The sequence below is a fragment of the Trachypithecus francoisi genome, unplaced genomic scaffold (genome assembly GCF_009764315.1).
Source record: "Trachypithecus francoisi isolate TF-2019V2 unplaced genomic scaffold, Tfra_2.0 Lachesis_group2, whole genome shotgun sequence".
NCBI classification, from domain to species: Eukaryota; Metazoa; Chordata; class Mammalia; order Primates; family Cercopithecidae; genus Trachypithecus; species Trachypithecus francoisi.
The window spans coordinates 164,293,816-164,319,264 of record NW_022681465.1 but is presented as its reverse complement, the minus strand read 5'-3'; the positions used below and the strand labels follow the sequence as shown (position 1 = coordinate 164,319,264).

Here is a 25,449-nt window from a genome sequence, read left to right as displayed (position 1 = left end):
CCAGAGCTATGAAAAAGAAGATTCTGGGAATACAGCCAAAATGGAGGTGAACATAGTATTTCAACCAGACTAAAACAAAAAAAAACATAAAAATCAGATATGTATATGTGTATATATATGTATATGTATATGTGTATATATATACACACACACACACACACATATCCTGGTCCTATGTTATGTGACAACTGGATGAGATGACCAATTCTGCATTTTCTTTTCCTTCCAATCGCTCATAAAAGGATCATCTGTAATCTCTACACCGTATTGACCTGAAATTTGTCTTTGCCGAAACTAGTTCTTATAGACTCAAAATATTTCCTGACTGATGAACATATACATTCATTTTATGTAATGAAATAAATATATTCAGAAGTATAGAAAAATAGAAATAATCTTGAAAAAGGAAGAATTTTAAAATGCATAGCATTTGCATTAATTTCAAGCTGAGGGAAAGGGTAATTTTTGTTTGCTTCCTTATACCTTTCATCACTACAGATATAATTTTCTGTAACAAACAGATTTTGCATTTGAGGGAAGTTTAAAAATAAAAAGGAGGAGGAAGGAAGACGTAAGACGATAACTGCCTGGACCCCATATGTTCATTTATCCCTTTCCTTTGGTAGAACACTGTGCTAACTAGCTTTCTTCACACTAGTCTACTTAAGCTCTCTCATCCACCTGAGAAGGCTGTATGTTCTGTACGAGTATCTTGAATGGCACAGATCTAGGTGCCAGGGATGACTATGCAGACTGTTCTCTTGATGCCACAAACAACCAGTGGTTACTGTCATTTCCATTAGTAGAAGGTGACAGTCACCTATAGAATATAGTAAGCGAAGTGTGGATTTAAGTCTTCTTCTCTTTAAGAAACGAGGGTCAAAATGCCAGAATGGACCATGGTAAAAGGAAAGCAATATTCAAAGGCAGCAAATGTATTCTCCAGAACGTGGAGTTTTTGATAGGCTTTTCTGTGAATAAAGACGTATACACTGCTTTACAGAACATTTCCATTTTTATATTATATTCCATCTTTGAACTATGGGTTCACTAGTCTTATTTCCAAGCCTCCAAACAGGAAGGAAAAAATTGAGCCATTGAATGCCTGTGGGAAGAGAAAAAAAAATCTATACCAATTTGCAATTAGGTGATTAACACAAGAGCCAGTGGTAACAAGCAATGTGTTTTTATTCCAAACATCTTTGCTACAAATTGCGGTTAAAAGCTTCACCCTGAATTTTCTTTTTGTCTTTTGATTGTAGGGTGATGATATAAGGTCATTGCACAGTGAGTACAGAATGCTGCATGTTATTTCATGCAAGCCATTTAGTAACTACGTCAGGTAACCACACAGAAAACCCTTTTAATTACAAGGTAGGATAGCTTGCATGACCCAGCTGCATTCTTTCTGGTTAGCCTTGACCTATCGGTTCATTGCTAAAACTTCCATTTGTCCCAGGCTTCATCAGCTTCATCAGATGCCAAGGGCTACACGGACTCTGGTCGAGTGCTCCTGCAGCTTGAGGCATCACCACGCGGGGATGCTCTCTCTAGTCTCTCCATACATGGACTAATGGCTTGGCTGCAGTTGCTACTTGGATCTGCTCAGTTCTGGTTAGCAACACTTGGAAGATTCTTCTTGTCCTGGATTCTATGTAAAAAGTGAAAAGTATAATTGTTGATGACTCAGCCCACACTGAGGAATAAATTAAATAGAGCTTCCTTAACAGCTAATTTAAGCAAATATATGCAAACATATATTCACTGTAAGTAATTAACAGTCTGGAGTTATTCCCTTTCAGCACTCCTTCTAATTTTTCCTCCTTAGAGAATGGTGACTCAGTTAGCTATATGTAGTTAAGAATAATACCCATGGTGGCCGGGCGCGGTGGCTCAAGCCTGTAATCCCAGCACTTTGGGAGGCCGAGACGGGCGGATCACAAGGTCAGGAGATCGAGACCATCCTGACTAACACAGTGAAACCCCGTCTCTACTAAAAAATACAAAAAAATCTAGCCGGGCGAGGTGGCGGGCGCCTGTAGTCCCAGCTACTCGGGAGGCTGAGGCAGGAGAATGGCGTGAACCCGGGAGGTGGAGCTTGCAGTGAGCTGAGATCCGGCCACTGCACTCCAGCCCGGGCGACAGAGCGAGACTCCGTCTCAAAAAAAAAAAAAAAAAAGAATAATACCCATGGTGATCTTACTTGTGTCCTCTTTTTTCATCATCCTGGTTTACATGTTATCTACTGATATTCCTCCATTTTTTTGTAGTTCCACTTTCTACTTAAGTACATGTCAGGGCTGTTATTTCATTTAGCAAGGTTGGCATGCTAATTTGCAATGCATATTCAGTATTTTTATGCTAATTGCTCAAAATTCAATTTCAAAATACACATGATGAATTGTATTTATAACTCTAGCTATTGTTGTTCCTAATTTGCTATGGAATAGATACTGAAACCTAGGGAGAGACATTCTCTCAGGTCCTCTGTAAAATACTTGCTTCTGCAAAGATTCCCTTTTCTGGCACCCTGGCTTTTGACAGTATGAGAATGACTATCTTCCAGACTAAATGCTACTATGGAGGAGAGACTAGATCCTGTTGTGCAGAAATTGGATCACCTTATCCAGTGTTTTCTCCAGCTGCAGCTACTGGAGGCCTGTTGCTTGACTCTTTAATGGCGGCTTATTTGTGGGCTACGACTGTTATGTCTAAAGGAAATCATGGCATTCCTCCCGTGGGATTTACAGCCATGAGCAGTGACAGAAAGTATAAGTGGAGCTTTTACTTCACCATTAGAATAGGCCTATTTTATCTGAAAATTGCATCTAGAAGTTTTTCAGGTTAAAATATTTCACATTGGAGAGAAATATTGTTTTTTCTGGCCTCCAAAAAGTTTCAATTCTTCTTGTTTTTATAATGGCTGATTGGTAGCAATATTCTGCCATGGATCCTGAGTTAAACCCACAGCCCAACATGCCTCTCTCCCTCCATCTTATCTTCAGCACCAACTCTTCCCAGAGGGGTTCTTTTCCGACCTTCCTGTCTTGTTCAACACTCCACCCTCTTCCAAAACAGATCTGAACCTAGAGAGTCTTCCTTGACTTCTAGACCCCACACACATTATCAGGTAGCAAAATCCTATAGTTTTAGAACCATAAAGACAGGAAAGATACATTCAATTTTAAAATACCTACTTTAAATTACATATTTACCAATAAAGCCACATGGGTTTCTTTGCTTTGGCTGAATTTTTTTTTTTTTTTTTTTTTTTTTGACAAGAGTCTTGCTCTGTAACCCAGGCTGGAGTGCAGTGGTGCAATCTCAGCTGTCCGCAATCCCTGCTTCCTGGGTTCAAGTGATTCTCATGACTCAGCCACCCAAGTAGCTGGGATTACAGGTGTGCACCACTAAGCCCAGTTAATTTCTGTATTTTTAGTAGAGATGGGGTTTCACCATGTTGGCCAGGCTGGTCTCGAATGCCTGACCTCAAGTGATCCACCCACCTCAGCCTGCCGAAGTGCTGGGATAACAGGCATGGACCACTATGACCAGCCTGAAATTATTTTATATCAGTATGGTAACACTTATTGCCTAAGGATTATTTAAACATTACAATGTCTTTTGATAGCATCAGAAGAATACCTGAAACATGAATGTAGATCAGACTTAAATCTAAAATGTTGATCACGTGACTGACCTTGGATGTGGGCATAGTAACAAGGATCTGATACGCAAAGCAGTAAAATATTTTAAAATTTCTGCTCCCTTGTTCAAGTTTGGTACTTATCACAACCAGGACAGTGCTGTGACTTTTTTTTTTTTTAATATTTGGTGATTATGAACTGTTAGTTACAATCTAGATTTGTGTCATAATGGGAAAAATACTAATCTCAAATGGAACATGTTTATCTTTGTTTAGTTAAATATAGTTTGCTTCATAAACCAAATCTTTTGGATCACGGAATCACAGTTGGTGGTAAGATTGGGAATCACCACTACAGTCTACCTACAAAAATAGCTCTTACCTCTATACCCTCTACTCCATTCCAACTGCAAATGCCCTAGTTTATTCCTTCCTTTCCTTTTACTTGGGCTCTTATAAAAGGCTTCTAACTAGGCTTCCATTATTTTCTCTCTCTTGATTACATTCATTGCTACTCAATTAATTAATCCTGCTCAAAACATTTTAATATATCTCTGTTGATATCCTAAGTATAAACTTTCTTACCCTGGCACTTAAGCCCTCTAAAATACAACTGCAACCTGTATCCTAAGCCTTAACTTTCATTACTGCTTCACAAAATGCCAGCATCAATCAAGATGTACTAACTCCTACTATTAATCATGGCAATTAGATATAAGGTTCTGAACTGTTGACTCTGCCAATAATTAGCTCTGTGATTTCAAGCCCATTCTTTAACCTTTCTGAAACTTAATCTCCTCATTGGCAAAATTGAGATCACTCAAAAAAGTTTAGTTGTTTGTCATTACTATTATTATTATTTAAAGTACCCTTCAGTTTCCTGCCTCTCAAATTTGCTCATTTTCTTTCTTTTTGCTGAACATTCTCCACTCCTTTTTAATCTCTCTAAAGCAGTGGTTCTCTAAGAGTTGTCTTTGAAAAAGCAGTAACAGAATCACCTAGGAACTTGTTAGAAATATAAATTCTGGGCCCCATTCCAGACATATTAAATAAAAAATGTTAAGTATGGGGCCTAGTGATCTGTGTTTTAACAAGTCTTCCAGGTAATCCTGATGCATACTAAACTTTGAGAATCAAGACCATTCTCAAATGCTACCATCTAAATTCTTTCTTTTCTTTTCTTTCTTTCTTTCTTTCTTTTTCTTTCTTTCTTTTTCTTTCTCTTTCTTTCTCTTCCTTCCTTCCTTTCTCTTTCTTTCTTTTTTCTCTCTCTTGTTTGTTCATTCTTTCTTTCATTCGTTCTCTCTCTCGTTCGTTCATTTGTTCATTCTTTCTCTCTCTCTTTCGTTCGTTCTTTCTCTTTCTTCCTTTCTTCTTTCTTTCATCCTTATGCACACTAAACTTTGAGAATCAAGACCAATCTCAGATGCTACCATCTAAAATCTTTCTTTCTTTCTTTCTTTCTTTTTCTTTCCTTCCTTCCTTCCTTCCTTCCTTCCTTCCTTTCTTTCTTTCCTTCTTTCCTTCTTTCTTTTTCTTTCCTTCTTTCTTTTTTTGTTTTGAGACAGGGTCTCGCTCTGGCTGTGTCACCCAGGCTGGAATACAGTAACACCATCTCGGCTCACTGCAACCTCTGCCTCCAGGGCTCAAATGATCCTCCTGCCTCAGCCTCCCAAGGAGCTGGGATCACAGGCATGTGCCAACACACACAGCTAATTCTTGTATTTTTAGTAGAGACAGGGTTTTTCCATGTTGGCCAGGCTGGTCTTGAACTCCTGGCCTCAAGTGAGCTGCCCACCTTGGCTTCCCTAAGTGTTGGGATTACAGGCGTGAGCCACTGCACCTGGCCTAAAATTATTTCTTATCCTTCCAAGGGCACCTGATCTCTTCCCTGACTAAAACTTTGTGCCATACCTTGGCATTTCTGCTTTACCTTAACCATATGTGGATATTCATCTTATTCCTCTTTTACTTTTGGTAACACTTTGCAAGAAGGAACTCTGCTTACTAATCTTCAACTAGGAATCAGGGCATGACAAAGTTTCCTTCAAATATTTGTTTGACTATATTTGAATGAAAGAATTTGTGGTACTTACAGTACTAGAGAATAAATAACTAGAAATAGAAAACTTTCTTTTTAATATCAATTAAAAATTTCCATTCTGGAAAATTCAACAGCAACATGGATTGGATGCTTCAAGTTCTCAACTAGCAGAGTTTCAAGTAAGGCAAAGGAGTTAAAGCTCCATCCTTATAATCATCTCTTCATTCTTTGGTTCTGTAGTGTAAGCCCTTTTTTAAAAATAACTTTCTGAATGCATAATGTTGGACAGGAAATGTAATATCAAGAATTGAGGAAAATGTATGTGTAAGGCTGATGGTTCTGTAAAAGTACTTTCTATTTTATCTGCCTATAAAAGGTATACACAATGCTATTTGTGCTTCCCATTTTGCTTAAGTAATTTTGAACTCAGAAAGGAATCCAAGCTTGGTCCATTAAATTGCAAATCCAGTAAAAATAACATGTAGTCTCTTTCTTTCTAATTGGATAGAGTCTATCATATACAAAATGAAATTTAAAAATACTATTTTCTTAAACATCATTCACTAATTAGTACTAATCAATGTTTTAAAAGAAGGTAAAAAGAAGGAACTAGTGGCTACTTAGATGTCTTCAAATCATGTGTGCACAGTGTGTCTGTGTCTGTATATATATTGATGTATATGTGTGTGTGTATACTGGAGACTAAATAACTAAAAATAGAAAATACACACACACAAAGATACACTAATGAGATCTTTATTTTTAATTAGTTGGATGCTTGATATTATCCAGCTGATTGTTGGGTAGTAGTTGAGCACAGCCTTGTTTTCAAGCAGTTGTAAGTTAGTGTGACTTGCAGTGATGAAAAAAGAATCCACTGTCATTGGGTTTCTTTTGATCCAGTGTTTTGTCTTTACTATTTACTTTGCTTGGAGACAACCTTTAATTCTCCTCAACTATTATAAATTGATATGCAGGCTGAATTCATAGGTAACAGAAAGATGTCACTCTCTTCTAACTACATCTATCAGAAGATTGTTGATTTTTTATTTTATTTATTTATTTATTTTTGTCTTTGGCAGAGAGTCATGTGCTTGCCGCCTTGTCAGATGTAAGGCAAAGGTTTATGAAACAAAATAAAGTTAGTGATTTAAAAATTCTCCTTTTCTTTTAAACTTTTTCATAACAGTAGCATCTACTTATTTTATTTACTGAATATATGAGAAAAAAACAACAACCATGTTAATGACAGAATGCTAAAGAAACAACTGCCTTGCAGGTAAGGTCCATTCAATACAGCATCTAATAGGTGTTTTTTTCTCCCTATTTCTAAGGCCCTCAGCTTTACAGATTACTTCCAGAAGGAACTGGAAAGAGACCTCTTGAAGAAATTCTAAGAGACTCCTAAAATGTTTTGGGAAAACTCTTGCTTGCTGTGGCCGGCTAAGGAATAAGATAACATCAGAGATTTCAGAGACACTCTGCACGAGCCACAGAATAACTAATCAGCACACAGAATTCTATTCACCTGCTGGTAAAGGCCAAACAGAAACAATTCCAGAACCCATACCTTTATCATAAGTAGACTCAGTTAAAAAAAGTTTAAAAAAAGGGAAGATGATTATAAAATAAAAAGGAGAGATTGCTCTTGGAAAAGGACTCTAGAAAAAATGCAAGCTCCAATAAGAAATACAGATTATAAGAGCACGCAGGGATGAACCTTGAATACATTATGATAAATGAAATGAAATGAGCCTGACACAAGAACAAATATTGTGGGATTCCATTTGTATGAGGTACCTAGAATTGGCAAATTATTGGAGACAGAAAGTAGGATTGAGGTTACCAGGGGCCATAGAGAGTGGAGAATGGGAAGTTATTATTTAATGAGTACAGAGTTTCTGTTTTGGATGATGAAATAGTTCTGAAAATGGATAGCATAGCCTTGTAAAATATACTTAATAACATTCCATTATACACTTTCAAAAGGTTAAAAGAGTAAGCTTTATGTTATGTATATTTTGCCACAATTTTAAAAATACAATGTAAACAAATGATAAAAAGGAAGTAAGGAGACCTTGTGATAGAAAGTCCCTCTGATACTAACATGTTATGAACTTACAGAAAAGAAAAAAAAAAAGAATTTTCAGAAGAACTAAAAAGAAGAAATAAATTGGATCCTCATCTGCAAGAATTATATCATGTTACCCATACAGGAAAACAATATAAGATCAAAAAATAGAACAGAAAGCCAGCTAGCACTGAGCAGTGATATTTTTGAAAAGGGAGATGATCATAAGTAGGACCAATTCTAAAAATATCCTGTCCATTTACAATGTTTTTTATAAAAGTTAATGTATTCTGTAGACCACCATCCTTACCTATAAAGAAGAAAAAAGGTGAAAAAACAAATCATTTACTGATAATCAGTTGGCCAGAGAGGAAGACTGATTTTTTTACCACAAAGCTTAGAGATATTGAGTTGCAGCATAAAGAGTGAAATTGTATTTAAAGCTTCATAAAGAAAGGGCTGAGTGCGGTGGCTCATGCCTGTAATCCCAGCACTTTGGGAGGGCAAGGTAGGTGGATCGCCTGAGGTTAGGAGTTCGAGACTGGCCGGGCCAACATGATGAAATCCCGTCTGTACTAAAAATACAAAAATTAGCTGGGCATGGTGGTGGATGCGTGTAATCTGATACTTGGGAGGCTGAGGCAAGAGAACCGCCTGAACCCGGGAGGTGGAGGTTGCAGTGAGCTGAGATCATGCCATTGCACTCCAGTCTGGGCAAAGAGTAAGACTCTGTCTCAGAAAAAAAAAAAAAAAAGAAAGAAAGGAAGAAGAAGATAAAATTAGAAAATCTGGCTCCATAAGGTAATGCCCAACACTTGAGCTTCTGAGATTTTGTGATTCAGAGATCTTTGGAAACATTTTAAACACTCAGCAACTAGCAGTAAAAAGTGGTTAGTAAGTGTACCCCAGGATTACAGAAAATGATCTATATTTGTTAATAAACAACTATTTAAAAACACTTTTAATATTTGTATATATTAAAGCAGCATTTCTTCAAGATGTAGCAATAGCATCTCTAGGGAACTAGTTAGAAATGTACATTACCGGGCCCCACCCCAGACCTGCTGAATCAGAAACTCTGAGTGGGGTCAGCAATGTGTGCTTTTACAAACTAACCCCCCAAGTGACTGATGCCAGCCAAAGTTTGAGAGTCATTGCTTAGGATGCAAATCAGCAGAGAGGTAGTTAGCGGGCCCAGCAGGTGGTTAACCAGACTGCACTGACCCAAGGGAGAATCATAGACAGGTCTCTTGCTGGAGGGAGCTGCTCCTGAAGATAGGAACATTGCTGAAGCCCTCAAGGGAGGACTTTCTTCTCCTTTTCCAGGAGGATTTCTTATTTGACTGGGGAACTACTTGTCTGTTGCTAGTGTTAGTAAACTAGGGTTTTAGAGAAATCTGGAAAATAATTCTGCTCAGGAGACAGCATGAAGACTCCTCCTTGCTTTCAGAGCACCTGCTCTCTAGCCTCTTCCTCCACATTTCTTCATATTGGAATATATTTGCAATTCATTATGTCAATTCCCTCAAATCTTTCAGAATGTATGTTCATCTCACCATTACCCAGAAGTCCTCTCAAGTTAGGCTTGCCTGATATCACTATCCAAATATTCTGCAATAAAAGGATTCAGCTGGAGATTTCAGGAGCCCCATTACATGTGTGTGTGTGTTCTTTTAATCTTTGTTCTTCTTTCTGTCATGGAGTATCTGGGAACAAGGTCCATATATAAGTTAGCAGCAAAAACATCTGTTTATACTTAGATTAAGGTTATGAAACCCCCTTAACCTCAATATGCTGCCAAATGTTACTAATTTTTTAAAAATCCATGAACATATATATATTTAAATCCACGGCCATGTTTCTTTTACAACGTCATCCAAGTTGATGAATATTGATGTTTCTTTGTGCCAAGTCTTATCATCTTTCTATAACTAGACTGAGAGTCTAAATTAGTTCTACAACCTTAAGCCCATGATCTGCCCCTCAGTACTGATACCTGCCTGTTCCCTTTTCAGGTGTATAACCAGCATTCAAAAAGAACAAGATCCAGCACTTTCTTTGTCCAGGCCCTGTTTCCTAAACCATCATGTATCCTACCTTATTTCCCAACCTCTTGCACTGTGATCTTACCACTTCTCTGCAGCCTCATACCTGTTTCCAACCTGACATCGATGTTACTTTTCTTTCTATAATTTGCACTGGTCTCTTGAATTATGTCTACTTCTGGAAGCCCTAGTAACAACTGCACAGGGTTCAGGAAACAGCACATCAAGCTAGGATTTCCAGTAGTCTCTTCAAAGAGAAGTGGGTAAACTGAACCCTATTTAGAATTAAACCACTAAAAAGTGTTTAATAGAGGTTTACCAAATAGTTTTGTTTTTCCTCCAAAACCAAAAACACACATATTCACTCTGCCAGTGCTTGCTAATGCCTTAATGCTAAATGTAACTCACCAGCCGCCTGGCCAAGAATCAGTGATTACAGGATTTATTCCTATTGGAAGAGATAGTACACAACTCTGATTAGACCTTTTTTAAAAAAAAATGTCTTGGAGGATTGCTGAACCAATGAAATTTAGAAGAGAGAAAACATAATTTCTAAAACTTTGATAAAGAGACATTATAAGTCATGAAAATATGCATTGACTCTTAGAGTAAGGGTTTCAAGGAAATAAGGTAGCCTAATAAAGAGGATTAGCTGGTAAGCCAAATGGAAAATTTAATACACTTTTTTCTCCCTTCTATGTTATTTTCACTTAATTTTCTTGGAATCTATGTTTGTGAAAGAACTAGAGGTTTGATTTGCAACAGGAATATTTTACTGTCTCCATTACCTAAGGGTAGGTGCCAACACTTCAGTTCCATGTATCACCAAAATTGCCAAAGTTTGAGTAGTTCTGTTCAATAGTAACAACAACAACAATAATGACTGGATGATGCTAGGCAAACCGCAGTAACCATAAAATAAAATAACAAACTCAAATCATAGTGGCGTAAGATAATCAAATTTTATTCATGTTCATACAAAGTTCAATACAGTCTAGGATCTCTCCTGAGAAGTTCCCATTTGATAATGACTCAGGGATGCAATTTCCTTGCATATTGTAGCTACACCATCGCCAAGGTTCCTGCTGCAGAGGTGGAAAGAGATGCAGAAAATACACTGGCATTTAATTGTCCTGGCCCAGAAATGCTAATTTCCCCTCATATTTCATTGGCTAGAGCTATTCACATGACACTAACCAAACTTCTAGGTGGGCTGGGAAGTATAGAAGAGCACCAGAATATCTTGTGAGCCCTAAGAGCCTTTCCCACAAGTAGTGCTGATATATTGATTAATGCTGTCTATATTCCAAGAACTGTGCTAATTAATTTAAGTGAATTATCTAGGATCCTCAAAACAACCTTTCAAGATAAATGTTAATAATTTCACTTTATAAATGAATAAACCAAGACTCACAAAAATTAACTAATTTACATGTAATTTACATGTATTCTTCTTTCTGTCATGGACTATCTGGGAACAACGTCCGTATATAAGTTCTCTGATTCCCACAGAAACTTTTAAAGGTTTGTATTAACTTGGGTTTACAATTGAGCCTCATAAACATAAACTAATTTTCCAAAAGTCAAAGGGCAAAAGTAGGATTTGAACCCTGGAAAGACCCTATCTTTTTACTTCTCCACACGCTGTGTACCAAGTGTACTGCCAGGCTCTGTGGATGCCACAAACAAAAGGAAACATGGGGAGGGGGAAAAAGAGAGGCCTTACTTCTACTAAATGACATCAGATACTGCCACATCAGCACCATGCACTGGTGCCCCAAGGGAATGTTCACACCTGGACCAGGGATATAAAGAACATTATTTCCAAAGTCAAAAAGACCAGGCACTTGGTCAGAGTTAGGTTTTCCTTAAAGTGAATAGAATTTCAGGTTCAGAATCCACAGACAGAAATCCATAATTTTACACAATCAATCATGGGTTGTAGAAATAAAAACCTTTTGTAAACAACTAACAATAAGAAACAAATTTGCATCAACCATGCTAGAGAAAAGTTTATTCTAGTCTCTTTATAGAAAATGATATAAAATTTAAAAATTGTTGACATGTAAAGAGGTAATCAAAGAGCTTACATCCCAAAATACTGGGAAAAGGACAGTTTAATTTCAGGAAGTTAATTTAATTTGTAGTATTTGTCAGCTCTTTTAAAGTTGTGTGTGTGATTTCTTTTTCTACATATACATAACTATCATACCTACTTTGTGTTCTTTTTCTTAGAGAGTCCTCTCCCACCTCCAATTATGTAAGGTTCAGGTCCCCCTAAACCAGAATTCACTCTTGTGCTACCACACATTGGCAGGTAAAATGCTCATCTCACTGACCTAGCAGAATTTAATTTTTATTTTAAGTTTCAGGGTACATGTGCAGGATGTGCAGGTTTGTTACATAGAATTGGTGTAAAATTTGAAAACCGTGAAAAAATAAAACAATAAAGGATCTAGATGCTAATAATGTGGTTAGTTAACATGTTGGCCATTTCAAAGCAAAATAAGTCTTTGATGTTTTAAACTATTCACGGAAGGATATAGGTATTTAATCTGCAAAGACATGTGGATTTGAAATCCAAATGTAAAGAACAGATTCCTATATTATTATTAATAATATCTTCATAAAGATTATATTTATCAATAATGGGTACTATTCAACTTTAAAGGACACCTATGGCTCAGTTAGGCCAGGGAATAAAGATATTTGGATAAAAGTCATGTTTATAAAATGAAGAAAAGGGCCCTTCTGATCCACTGTACATAAAATGAAACAATCTAAAGTCTCTAGGGAGAATTTGAGTTTCTGTCTGGCACAAAGTGAAGTCACCCTCTTGTTAGTAGATATAGGATACACTTAATCACCAAGATATAAAAGGAAATTTGATAGTGCCCAGAAAAAAATGCAATGCTAATGAGTTGAAGTTTAATAAATAATGTTAATGCTTATGATCAATAAATGCTTGATGGACTTTTAAAATATTTGCTACTATAGTCAGCGTTTTCAAAAATTCTACTTGGAAAACAGAAATAGCATTTCTCATATTGAATGTCTTTAATAGCATGAAGAAGAAAATGAGACTAAAATAAGATATTGTCTTTATCGGTTTTTATCAGACTACCTGAAACATGTTACAGAGTTTAACTTGGTAGCCCTTACACTCCAGATAATTTTGAAATATACCACTGTTCTTTAACTGGGTAGCCTGTGGCCCAGAAAGATTAATCGATTTGTTGAAGGTAAGCAGTAAATACATTATAAAAATAAAGGTGGGGAGGAGGTGAGGAGAAGCTAGAATCTTGAGCACAAACTCTGAGGCTGATCCATTCCAGTAAGTTTCTTAAAATAAATTATTCTGTTTCTTCTCAGGAAGACACTAAGGCCCTGTTTTCAATAAACTAGGATAGCTCCAGGAACAATTTAGTGGTCAATCTGAGGGTCATTTAGATCGATATAATTATATTCCAATGGCTATAAATATATTATGAACTATGGATAATTTTGAAAAATTCAATTCACAGAGAAAGTATAGAACCACAAATCAATAGAGAATGTGTTATGGTAGAAAATTCTTCTCATATAAAAATAGTTCTGTTCACACTTTGTACCTCCTCTAAATTCTACTTCACTAAAATTCTGGGAAACCAAAAAAAAAAAAAAAAAAAAATCATCTAAAACCAGATGAATAAAATCCCAGAATCTTTTTTTTTTTTTTTTTTGAGACGGAGCCTTGCTCTGTCGCCCAGGCTGGAGTGCAGTGGCTGGATCTCAGCTCACTGCAAGCTCCGCCTCCCGGGTTTAAGCCATTCTCCTGCCTCAGCCTCCCGAGTAGCTGGGGCTACAGGCGCCCGCCACCTCGCCCGGCTAGTTTTTTTGTTTTTTTTTTTTTTGTATTTTTTAGTAGAGACGGGGTTTCACTGTGTTAGCCAGGAGGGTCTCGATCTCCTGACCTCGTGATCCGCCCATCTCGGCCTCCCAAAGTGCTGGGATTACCAGCGGCTTGAGCCACTGCGCCCGGCCTTTTTTTTTTTTTTTAATCTGGAAAGGATTTTAAAGATTATCTCTTTAACCTTCAACTCTCTTGTTCTACAGAACCTGAATGTTTAAATGACTTGTCTGAAATAGTCATTTAGGTAGAGGCAGAACTAAGACCAGAAACCAAATCTCTCCACTCCTGCTACCACAAGACTGTCATAAATCACACTGCCTCTTCCCAAACCTTTCACCACTCCCCCCCCAAAAATATATATTTTTTAAGTCTTACAGTGGATGATCACATTAAAAAAAGAATCTGAGGGTATATGAGTAGAATTCCTGAGTTTAGATTTTTAAGAAAATTTTTATTAAGATAAAACTAATATTCCCAAGAGACAGACATTGGGAACACTAGTTGGCTTTAAGGTTAGGAGTGGTGATAGCAAAGGAGCAAAAGAGAAAAGTAAAGACAGGGAGAAACTGCAGAACCATACACTCAGTAACCCTATTGTGAGCCATATGCTGGATGCTGAGGAAAAGGAAATGAAAAGCTTTGAAATGCAGCTGTCCTACTTCCTGCTATTTCCATTTGAACCAAACTATTTTTCCACCAGGATCCAACACGTGTGCAGTGACACATGGAAACAGTGTGAGCTCATGAACACAGGGGAATAGTATCCAGCATTCCCAGCACAGCACCCTGGAAGCACACGGCCACTCCCAACCTCCACCCCAATGGATGGTAAATGTGGAAGAAGACCTATTGATGGAAAAACCCACTTTGGAGCAGAAAAGGAAAGCCAAAAAATAGCTCAGGCACCTGGATGCCATTCATGAATAATGCCAGCAGACATAAAACATTAGATCTAAAACCATCTTAGTTTGAAAAGATCTTTATTCATTCAAATTATGGCAAGAAGCTCCTTTAGGAACACTGGAGATAGTGGTACCAAAAGATAACCATGCAAACTATGTAAACTTGGAAAAGTGCATAGCTCTGTCAAAGTTTATGAAGTGGGTCTTAATATTTAGCAAAAGAAAATCTTCCATTTGAACACAAGGCATGACAAAGCTCATTTCACACAACGGAAGGAAGGCTTTTTTTTCTTGTTTCATGTTTGTATGTTTCTGACAATGCAGTATTAACATTTAAATTGAATCTTTAAACGATTTTTCTGATGTCAACAACATCATTGGGAAGGCCAAACTCGGCAGATGACCTTAACTGAGGTGGTTACAGCATTGTTCCCGGTAATTTGGCTTTGTGATATATCCTTCTTCTAGGTATTAAGGTCTGGTTTGAATTAAAGTCTGCAGCATACTCACAGCTGTGGGAGTAACTGAAAGGACTTGTTTTCATCCCATGGCCAAAAGACTTTCTTGTAACATACAGTGTGTACATTTAATTACTTACTTGGGCATTTATTGACCCTCTACACACCTGATGCTAAGCACTGTGCTAGGTATAGATATAAATCCTGACTTAGTTTCAAGCCCTACTTCTGCTGTGTAATTACGTTTCAGTGGAGCATGATATTTAACCCCTATGAGCTTGTTTCCTCTTAGGTTTATTGTAAAAACTGAATGAGATATTATATGTAAAATACTCCATACATCGTGGTTTATAGATGACAGTTTCTGCCTTTGAATAGCTCGATTTGAAAATGACATGTACATGAATAACCAAAATGTAATATGCTATTTGCTACAGCAGAAGGTGTACTCTATAAGACAGTTCAGAGAAAGGAGTGGCTAATTTTGTCTAGAGTGGGGCTGGGAGAAGGTCATCAATGAAGTGTCAGAAAGAAGGTAACCTTGACAGATGAGTAAAGAGGGGAAGAGAGAGACATTTAGAAAAGTTAAGATTAGGCCGGGCGCGGTGGCTCAAGCCTGTAATCCCAGCACTTTGGGAGGCCGAGACGGGCGGATCACGAGGTCAGGAGATCGAGACCATCCTGGCTAACATGGTGAAACCCCGTCTCTACTAAAAAATACAAAAAACTAGCCGGGCGACATGGCGGGCGCCTGTAGTCCCAGCTGCTTGGGAGGCTGAGGCAGGAGAATGGCGTAAACCCAGGAGGCGGAGCTTGCAGTGAGCTGAGACCCGGCCACTGCACTCCAGCCTGGGCGGCAGAGCGAGACTCCGTCTCAAAAAAAAAAAAAAAAAAAAAAAAAAAAAAGAAAAGTTAAGATTAAATCACCCAGGTCTCCTGGTAGCAGCAGAAAAGTTCGCCCCCTCAAGCACTGATGCTCCCTTTCTTGGAAGTTGAAAGTTGCACACATTTCTGGCTTTGCCCCACACTGCCTGGCACTGATGGCATTTCCAAAAAGCATTCTACTGAGGGGACTGATCCTTCCAAGGAAGCAGCTTAGGAAAAAGATAAGATAAAATCAGCAGATGAGTCATAGAGGAACTGAGGGAGAGGGTGGGGAAGACAACATTGGATAAATCTACAGTTAAAAAATAAAATAGTTAAGATCACATAGTACACTCAGGGTACTCAGGACTTAGTATGTGTTCTACTAGTTTTCTACCAGAAAAAAAACTACTGGTAAAAAAAAAAAAAAAAAAAAAAAAGACAAAAAAACTATTCGCCAAAATGTTATAGTGTCTGTTTCTTCTAACATGTAAGGAAAGTATTCTACAGTGACAGACAAAGCAATAAGTATGTCACTAATGAAGCAGTGATCTAGTATGGAGGTGGCAAATAGAAGAAGTCACTGCCTCCTCCCCTCCCTTTCCCCACCCTAGGCAGGCATTATAAATCAATGATGGCACGCTTTCCTTTTGAGACTGGACGCAACCTCTGATTCTTGGTCTTTATTGTCATCCCTGAACTACTAGCCCTATAAAGAATATGGTGAAAACACAGTGAATAACATGATATTGTGCCCACAGAAAGATCAGCATTGCAGTGTCATTGGTCTGATTAAGAGAATCATATAAACTCTCGAAGTTCAACGTGATTCTAGATATTTACTGTGAAATGAGGCTGAGACACAGTGTTGAATATTATGGATTGGTTTACTCAATATTTAGGTCAACTCTTCTAGCATGCAGAAGCTGGAAAGCTAAAAAACCACATCTCTTGGTCCTTTTACATTCAGGTTTTAGGTTTAAATTCAGAAGGACTTGCATGAAGAGAAAGGTAGAGTTCAACGTACATATTCCTAGAAAGGTCTGTGCTGGAGGCAGCACTGTCTCATGGTCAGCCGCAGTGACCCAAGCTTCCTGATCCAGGGACTGCCTGGCCCTGATGGAGGAGGTGGCAGCAGCTCACCCAGATGCCCAGTTCTCTAATAAGGTTTGAGAGCCATTCCTGGAAGCTCATCCTAGACCCTGTTTCTTCAGCTCCCTCTGTCACAATGATTTCACAAACCTCTTAATAGCCAAATATCTTTCAGCTTAAAAAAGCCAGACTCTTATAGGCATGGGCAAGGACTTCATGTCTAAAACACCAAAAGCAACGGCAGCAAAAGCAAAAATTGACACATGGGATCTCATTAAACTAAAGAGCTTTTGCACAGCAAAAGAAACTACCATCAGAGTGAACAGGCAACCTACAGAATGGGAGAAAATTTTTGCAACCTACTCATCTGACAAAGGGCTAATATCCAGAATCTACAAAGAACTCAAACAAATATACAAGAAAAAAACAAACAACCCCATCAAAAAGTGGGCAAAGGATATGAACAGACATTTCTCAAAAGAAGACATCCATACAGCCAACAGACACATGAAAAAATGCTCATCATCACTCGCCATCAGAGAAATGCAAATCAAAACCACAATGAGATACCATCTCACACCAGTCAGAATGGCAATCATTAAGAAGTCAGGAAACAACAGATGTTGGAGAGGATGTGGAGAAATAGGAACACTTTTACACTGTTGGTGGGATTGTAAACTAGTTCAACCATTATGGAAAACAGTATGGCGATTCCTCAAGGATCTAGAACTAGATGTACCATATGACCCAGCCATCCCACTACTGGGTATATACCCAAAGGATTATAAATTACTCTACTACAAAGACACATGCACACGTATGTTTATTGCGGCACTATTCACAATAGCAAAGACTTGGAATCAACCCAAATGTCCATCTGTGACAGACTGGATTAAGAAAATGTGGCACATATACACCATGGAATACTATGCAGCCATCAAAAAGGATGAGTTTGCGTCCTTTGTAGGGACATGGATGCAGCTGGAATCCATCATTCTTAGCAAACTATCACAAGAAGAGAAAACCAAACACCGCATGTTCTCACTCATAGGTGGGAACTGAACAATGAGATCACTTGGACTCGGGAAGGGGAACATCACACACTGGGGCCTATCATGGGGAGGGGGGAGGAGGGAGGGATTGCATTGGGGAGTTATACATGATATAAACGTCATGCACATGTACCCTAGAACTTAAAGTATAATAAAAAATAAATAAATAAATAAATAAAAAAAAAAAAAAAAAAAAAAAAAACTGAACTCTGGCTATAACAAACATGAAAAATTACCTTAGACCATATTCACTGGAAAACATAATTTGGTAAAAATAGTTCTAATGGCATGGATATTTTAGGTGAAGCTCATATTATTGTAGCTTCAGCTGTTACCTCCCTATGAAAATAAATTCAAAATCTATATTTATATCTCCAAATTCTGACCTTACCTGCCCTCCCATATCTTAAATTGCTTCTTAAACTTTTACACTTGGGTTTTCTGACATCACCAAGAAGTCATATATCAATAATGTTTTCAGTCATCCCTTTCATTATCCTGAGCACCTGGGCCCAAAACTTCAGCATAATCTTACCTCTCTCTTTGTCCTTTACCAAGCCCTAACAATTCTTTTTTTGCATAATCTCTCTTTCCCATTGGCACTATCATCAATCTAGTTCAGCCTTTCCTCAACTTGTGCTTGCTCTACTGTAATATTCTCCTATCTGGTTTATCCTGTTTTTAGTATCTCCTAATCACTTTGGCCCACAAATTTTTCCTAGCTATTGCACCCAAATTAGCACTCCTAAAAACCATTCTCATTTTGACACTTTCTGCTCAAATATTTTAAGACTTCCTATACCCCAAATATAAAATTCAAACAATTTAGCTTGGCGCTCAAGGCTTCCACAATCTGACTGCCAACTATCTATCCAAAATTACTTCCCACTACTTCCCTTCTTAAGCACTATAGCCAACTACAGCCAAACTGGCTTCTTCACGTTCTCATCTTACTGAAATACTATTTCGAAGAATCGTGTCTTGTACACCATTTTTCCTTCCTTCAGTGCCCCTTACTCTCTTCTCTGCATTTCATGTAATATGAATGGAAAATCATAAACCTCCTCCATTACAAGGCAAAAAGGGGAGTGAAGACTCCAGAGCTATCTGAATGACAATTAGAAAAGAATTTACTAAATTAGGAAAATAACATTTTAGATTATTTTATTGTTTTAGTCAACCATCAGACATATGTTTTGTTTGGATTCTGGGAGCGTTGCAACTTTCTTGTTAGTCTTATGGTTCTCCAGGTGGAAAGGAGATCAACATACTGTTCAAATGGACTAACATCATGAAATTATTTACATTGGATGACAGATAATACCACTTGCTTACGTAACTGACTTTTTTGGTGAATATAGTTGTGAATAAAGCCAGATAAGAACTTGGTTAACTTCGGCCTATTGAGACATCCATGCAGATGATCAACTGGCTGAAACTCTCTATCACCACTGTATATATATTTTTTCTGTGACAATTTTAGAATCTGCTTCAGGAATGCATGGTTCATTTTATCTATCTCATCAGAGAGCCTCCACTCTACTTGAAAAACAATGGACTGTTTTTCTGTTTTTTGTTTTTTTTTTTTCATCCTTTCTCCTGTTCTGCAGTGTGCTTGCACCAGCAGGTAGAAGGATTTTCTTCCAGGGATGTAGCATCCTGACACATGTCACCTCTCCCCTCTCCTGGCTCTGCCACTGTACTTTTCCACTTGAGGGCTCTGGCACAGTAGACCAAGTGATGCATCTGAATTCATGCTTGCTGATTATGGTCTTAGGCTTATTTTGTTCATCTTGTTTGCTAGGTCCATATCACATAAGGGATGGATGTTTAAGGCTTCAGTGTTATTTTTCGCTTCCCTGCCTATTTTCACTTGTCAAAACCTGAGAAGCTCCCATAATGTTTTCCTGTCAACCAGCTCTTCCATAGACAGTCTGGGTGTTTCTCTTCATCTTCTCTTCATACTTCCCATGTCCAGTTCATAGAACTCTAGACCAGGCAAATATATTCTCCATTCTAATAAGACGTGTGCCACTGGTAGCCTAAAATTCATCTTCCTATTAATGACAACCATGATTCAGAGACATCCCATTGTTGGATTCCATCTTGGTAACCTTTTAAATACTTATTGCTCATCTAAAGTCAGAGAAGTTAATTGGAAAAGGAGAATGACAATGCCTCAAGTCTGTCTGGGATTTTCCCCCGCTAGGACCTTATTGCCCAAATATCCTCCAGAATTCCTTTCCTTCCCAACAAATGAGCTCAGCAAGTCTTTTTAGGCATTCCAAACCAACTGTTGTGCTGGGGAAGGACAAGAAATAGGTCACACCAAATCTGCATATAGACACATACAGGGATTCACTTTCTATTCTCCTGACTCAATTGTCAGTTCTCTTTCACCATGCTGGAATCCTGTATTTCCTGGTTTTCTTGTTTTCTTAATTTTCTACAAGAACTTTGCATGCTCTTTCTTTCTTTTTCTTTTTTTCATTCCCCAAGTCTCTTCACACTGTGCTCAAGCTAGATTGCATTTAGTTCCCACGTGTCTGGTTCTTCCCTCTGGCAAGAAGATAAACAGTACTTTCTCTGTCTCCCCCTTAGCCCCATTCCTCTTCAATCTAGGATTGAAATCTGAAATGGAATCCTCAACCTTTGTGACTTCTCTCCACAAGTGCCTTGCTCAAAAAAAAAAAAAAAAAAGGTTAATCATACATTTCTCTGCCCAAAGAAGCTGATAGCTGCTCTCATTGTACTTCACCTATTTTTTGGAAAATGTAGACACTTTTAAAATTAAAAAATGAGGGTCTTGGGGCCCTTCATAAATGTAAAGCATGCCTGTCTTCCATCTTATAAACTATAATGATCAAAAGCTTAGACTTCATCACTCTTCGGGCCTGGCCAGGTACCCGTTATATGTTCTCAGGGGGCCCTATACCTTTCCTTTATTGACGTCTTCACTGTTATTCTCAATCATTTGTGTGATTATCTGCTAAACAACTGAATTCTTAACCCCTCACCTACCATTACCCACCAATTTGCTACTTGCTATCCAAAATATGAATGGAAGGCAGTAGGTTTCACAAGCATCACAGTGAATATTCAGCAGTATATGGAGAGAGAACATTTCAACCCACAGCAAAGGCAGACAAGAATGAAGATGCACTGTAGGCATATGCTCTGAATGCAGATGGGCTGACAGCCTGCAGGCACCACAGAAAGCAAACGAAAGAACTTCTTTTGGGACTGCAGAGTCACTGCAGAAGATTATAAACATGCCAGAACCTCCTGAGCAATAGAGCCACAAGACAGATCTCAGTGGAAAAGGATGTTTGGCTTCAACTCTAATAACCTGAACATGATGGAGGGCAATTAGCCTCAAGCTGTGGCCTCCAGGGCGTGCTTTTTGATCACCTGGCAGCAGGTGTGCCTTCCTCCTGTGGTCCAGAGCAGCCCCATACTGCTTCACCATCCATGTACCCAACTTCCCCAGGAAGAATCAAGTTTCTCCTCTCCTGCCTCAAACCATAACACACTAAATATTTTTTCTCCTGATCACATATCAATTTGTTGTGGCTTCTTATAAACCCCTTTTGCGCTTGTTTTTAGGTCATGGAAATCAAGAGTAGAACAAATAATGAAGTGCTCTAGGACAAAAAAGAACTGAATTCTAATCCACTGTGCAAATTTGAAGAATTTGAATAGCATTATGACCTGGCTTTTGTCTTGAGCAAGTCACATTGCTGGACCTGTTTCTTCATCTGTTAAACAAAGGAGCCATCTGCTTCAGGGTTAGATTGGGCTGGGTTTTCAGTTAGGGTAGACTCTCTAGGACAGGGTTGGTCAAACTGGGTTTGTAACCATTTGGTTGGTCATAAAATCAATTTTTGTAATGGATTGGAATATGTGAGAATACATTGCACAGAACAAGAGTATTTGTCTACAAACTTGTTCTATCTGTGAGTTGGGTGTTAAACATATTTCTTATTGTTAATAGAAGTAAAATGTTTTTAAAACTCTGAGCTACAAATATAGAGAGACAGAAAATAGATTAGTGGTTGTGTAAGGCTAGAAGTTGGAATGGGGAGTGACTGCAAACGGACTTAAATTTTTTTTGGGTGATGGAAATGTTATAAAATTAGATTGTGGTGGTGGTTGGACACCTCTGTAAATATACTAAAATTCATTAAATTGTGCATTTAAAATGGATGAATTTTATGGCATGTAAATTACATCCTAATAAAGCTATTTGAAAACAAAACAAAATACTGCTGTATTTTTGCTTCAGGGCATCTACAGACTCTTCAAAAGTATATCATAAATTTTATTTTTCTGGGAAAGAGAACATAGCTTTTATTAGATTCTCAAAGGGATCTAAGACCCATAAAACTTTTTAAGAACCACTAGATTAAACTGTCAATTTCCTCCTACCACTAAATTTCTATGACTCTAAAATTCTAAAGTTTATTTTAACTTTATTTCTTCAAAATTAAAATGATAAAAAAAGTTTCATTTTCAAAGCACTTGCAAGAATCTGTTTATTTTTCCAGTGATCTGAGTGTATGGGCTCACGTGTTAACATATTTTAAGAAATAAATCACTGTGCAAATTTGAAGCATTTGAATAGCATTATCATTATTTGATTATATTTTATATATTTTATTATATTTATCTGCATTTGGTTTATATCCACAAGGTTTTTAGTCATAGACACATCTGTAATTTATATGCCAGTTATATATGATAATATTATTTGTACCTCCAATTTTTTTTTCTCATATTGGTGATCCCTAATTCTAGGTGCGGTAGAGCTCACAGATCATGCACAATCTTCTCACTATGTGCAGACCCTTTGGTAGCAAACACAAAAGAAAATCAAGAGATATAAAGAGATCACACAAAAGGAATTTTGCATATCTTCTGTAAACAGAAAGACAGATTGGAAATTTGTAAGCAAAGTTGCAATATGGAAATAGGAAAAGGCATTTCTGAGTAAGAGGAATGTTTATTCAAGAGGTTGTGTTAGGTCCTGTGTATAGGCAAAGAGCTATCAGCCAACTACAATTACTAGGTTATGAGTTCCTGGATGGGAAGGAATATGCCTACTTTGTCTAACAATGCTAAAAAATAGGCTATATGTACATGGTAAGTTCTTAATATCTGTTGGTAATAACCAAAGAGATGAATACAATCTAATTATCTATCGAGAGGGGACAGGTCAAATAAATTGACATTTTCAAACCTTTATAATAATGAGGTATATTTACATGTGCTTTTAGAAAATGATCTCCAGAATATATTATTACATGAAAAAAAGCAAAGTTTAGTTTATCCCCTTTAAAATAGTAAAAAAGAAAAATAAGGATATTTTATATATAATATTTCTAGAAGAATTCAGGATATCTGTTTATGGTGAATGTCCTAAGGAGTAGGACAGAGTTACTTGTGGGAAGAATTGCTTTTCATTGTATACCTTTTTGTCCCTTTTGAATCTTTTAATTTATAAGTTAATTTTTCATTTAAAATATTTAAAAAATAGGATTACAGAAAGTACTTCTGTATCACTATGCATTCAGCTCTTTAACATACCACATCCCATTTAATATAAACAACAAGTCATCCTATGGATGAATACATGAAGGCTCGGAGACTGCAAGTGACTTATATAAGGTCACACAGCTAGACAGTAAATAGCATATTTAACACTTGACCCAAATCCTTGGGCTTCCTACTCACTGATGCTTTTCCCACAACTCCACAGACCAAGTGCATATGGATATAAAACCACAGTACATTTCAACATAGTTCAGTCAGGTCAATTTGGTACTTAAGCCTGCTGGTTTTGCTATAGATGACAGGTCAAGCTTAAAAGTACTACATGATATTTTTCCACATGGCTCCTGCTCCTTCTAGTCTTTCTAATTCTTTCCTGTTTGGACCCAACTTCTTCATTTACCTGGCTCTTATCTCTGGCTTCCAGCTTACACATTGCTTTTTTCCCACTGCTGTAATTAGCCCCTGAACTCCCGTCATCTTGGATCTTCCATGCTATATTCATTGTTCCTTTCCAATCTCTTTTATTCCTTTTTTTTCCCATTGAACTCTTAGCTTCTACCGATTTCCATTTCTTTTTTTTCCAGGTACTAAGTTATCTCTCCCTTATTTTATACAACTTCCTATCTTCCCACCTACTCCCAAATTAATCAATCCCAATTAATCAATTAACTCCCCATTAATTAACTATCTCCCAATTAATCAATCTCTGCTAAGAGTTCCTTACCCCTCCACTGAGCATGGCTATTTTGATACCTTTAACCCCAAACAGAATATTTATAATTATTTTTATACCTTTGTATGGTATCCATTTTAAAATTTTACCACATTCTTTAATAGCGACTCAACTGCACTTCTCTGATATTAAGACCATAGATAATACACCTCAAGAATACGATTTTTTCATACCAACAATTCCATGGTTGCCAGCGTCCAAGTGGTTAAAAGCATGTCTCTAAAATTAATCAAACCTGGGTTTGAGTCCTAGTTCTGCCATTTAATAATTCTGTGAGCTTGGAAAATTTTCTAAATCTTCTGTTTCCCTATTTGTAAAATGAGGAGAGGAATACTTACTTTATAGGTTTCCCGTGGTAATGGTGTGGATAATGCAAGTAAAGTGCTGCAGATGTTAGTGAACTCAATATAAGCAGCAAGTAAACGCCCCTCGTCTTAGCCTCACTACTGCATCAGCTCTCCATAAACCTTGCAAAACAAATATTTTCCTTCTCCAAGACCCATCCCACCCACCTCTCAGCCTCAGCACTACCTCAACACATTATCTGTGTTGAAACCAAAAAAATCTCATCATGCCACTTACACTAAGGGATTCATAGGAAAAATGCCAAATATGCATCCTTTGGCACAGAATATTTTGTGCCTTACCCTTTTTTGGAGTAAGCTATAAAATTTCCTCTAAGTCATAAAACTCTAGATTTTAATCTCAAACATTTTCTTTTTGGAAACAATGAAAGTCTCTTTGTGCTGCGTTGGAATTCAAAAAAAAGCTATCCAGTGTCTATTTACATTAATTATACTGGTGATTGATTATGGCTATGCCAGAGAATGTATTCCAGGCTCAAGTTCTATTTTTCGACTACTGTGCTGAGGATCGTCAGACACCTGTCCTATGTAGCAGCTGGAATATTTAAGCATCATGGTGTTTTAAAATAGCAGACAATTGCTATGACTGCAAGAACAAGAAAAAGAAATTAATTAAAATAACAGATAAGCCAAACCACAAAGACATACTTTAAACCAGGGGTTTTAACACTGAACACCCTGATTTCAATTTTTTCAGTGCTATCTAAATAGAAGTACATTATAATACAAGAT

The 25,449-nt window shown here is 37.5% G+C and overlaps 1 long non-coding RNA gene across 4 annotated transcripts in view; it reads right to left on the bottom strand.

The window, feature by feature from the left end:
* Positions 1–25,449, bottom strand: part of LOC117065928 — a 151,104-nt gene that overhangs the window by 66,445 nt on the left and 59,210 nt on the right. Inside the window, exon 5 of one of the 4 annotated variants that reach the window (XR_004430103.1) lies at positions 1,171–1,651. The exons of the other annotated variants lie outside the window; for them this stretch is intronic. This is a non-coding gene — a long non-coding RNA (uncharacterized LOC117065928). Of the gene's footprint in view, positions 1–1,170; positions 1,652–25,449 lie in introns of those variants that run through there. 4 annotated transcript variants of the gene reach the window in all.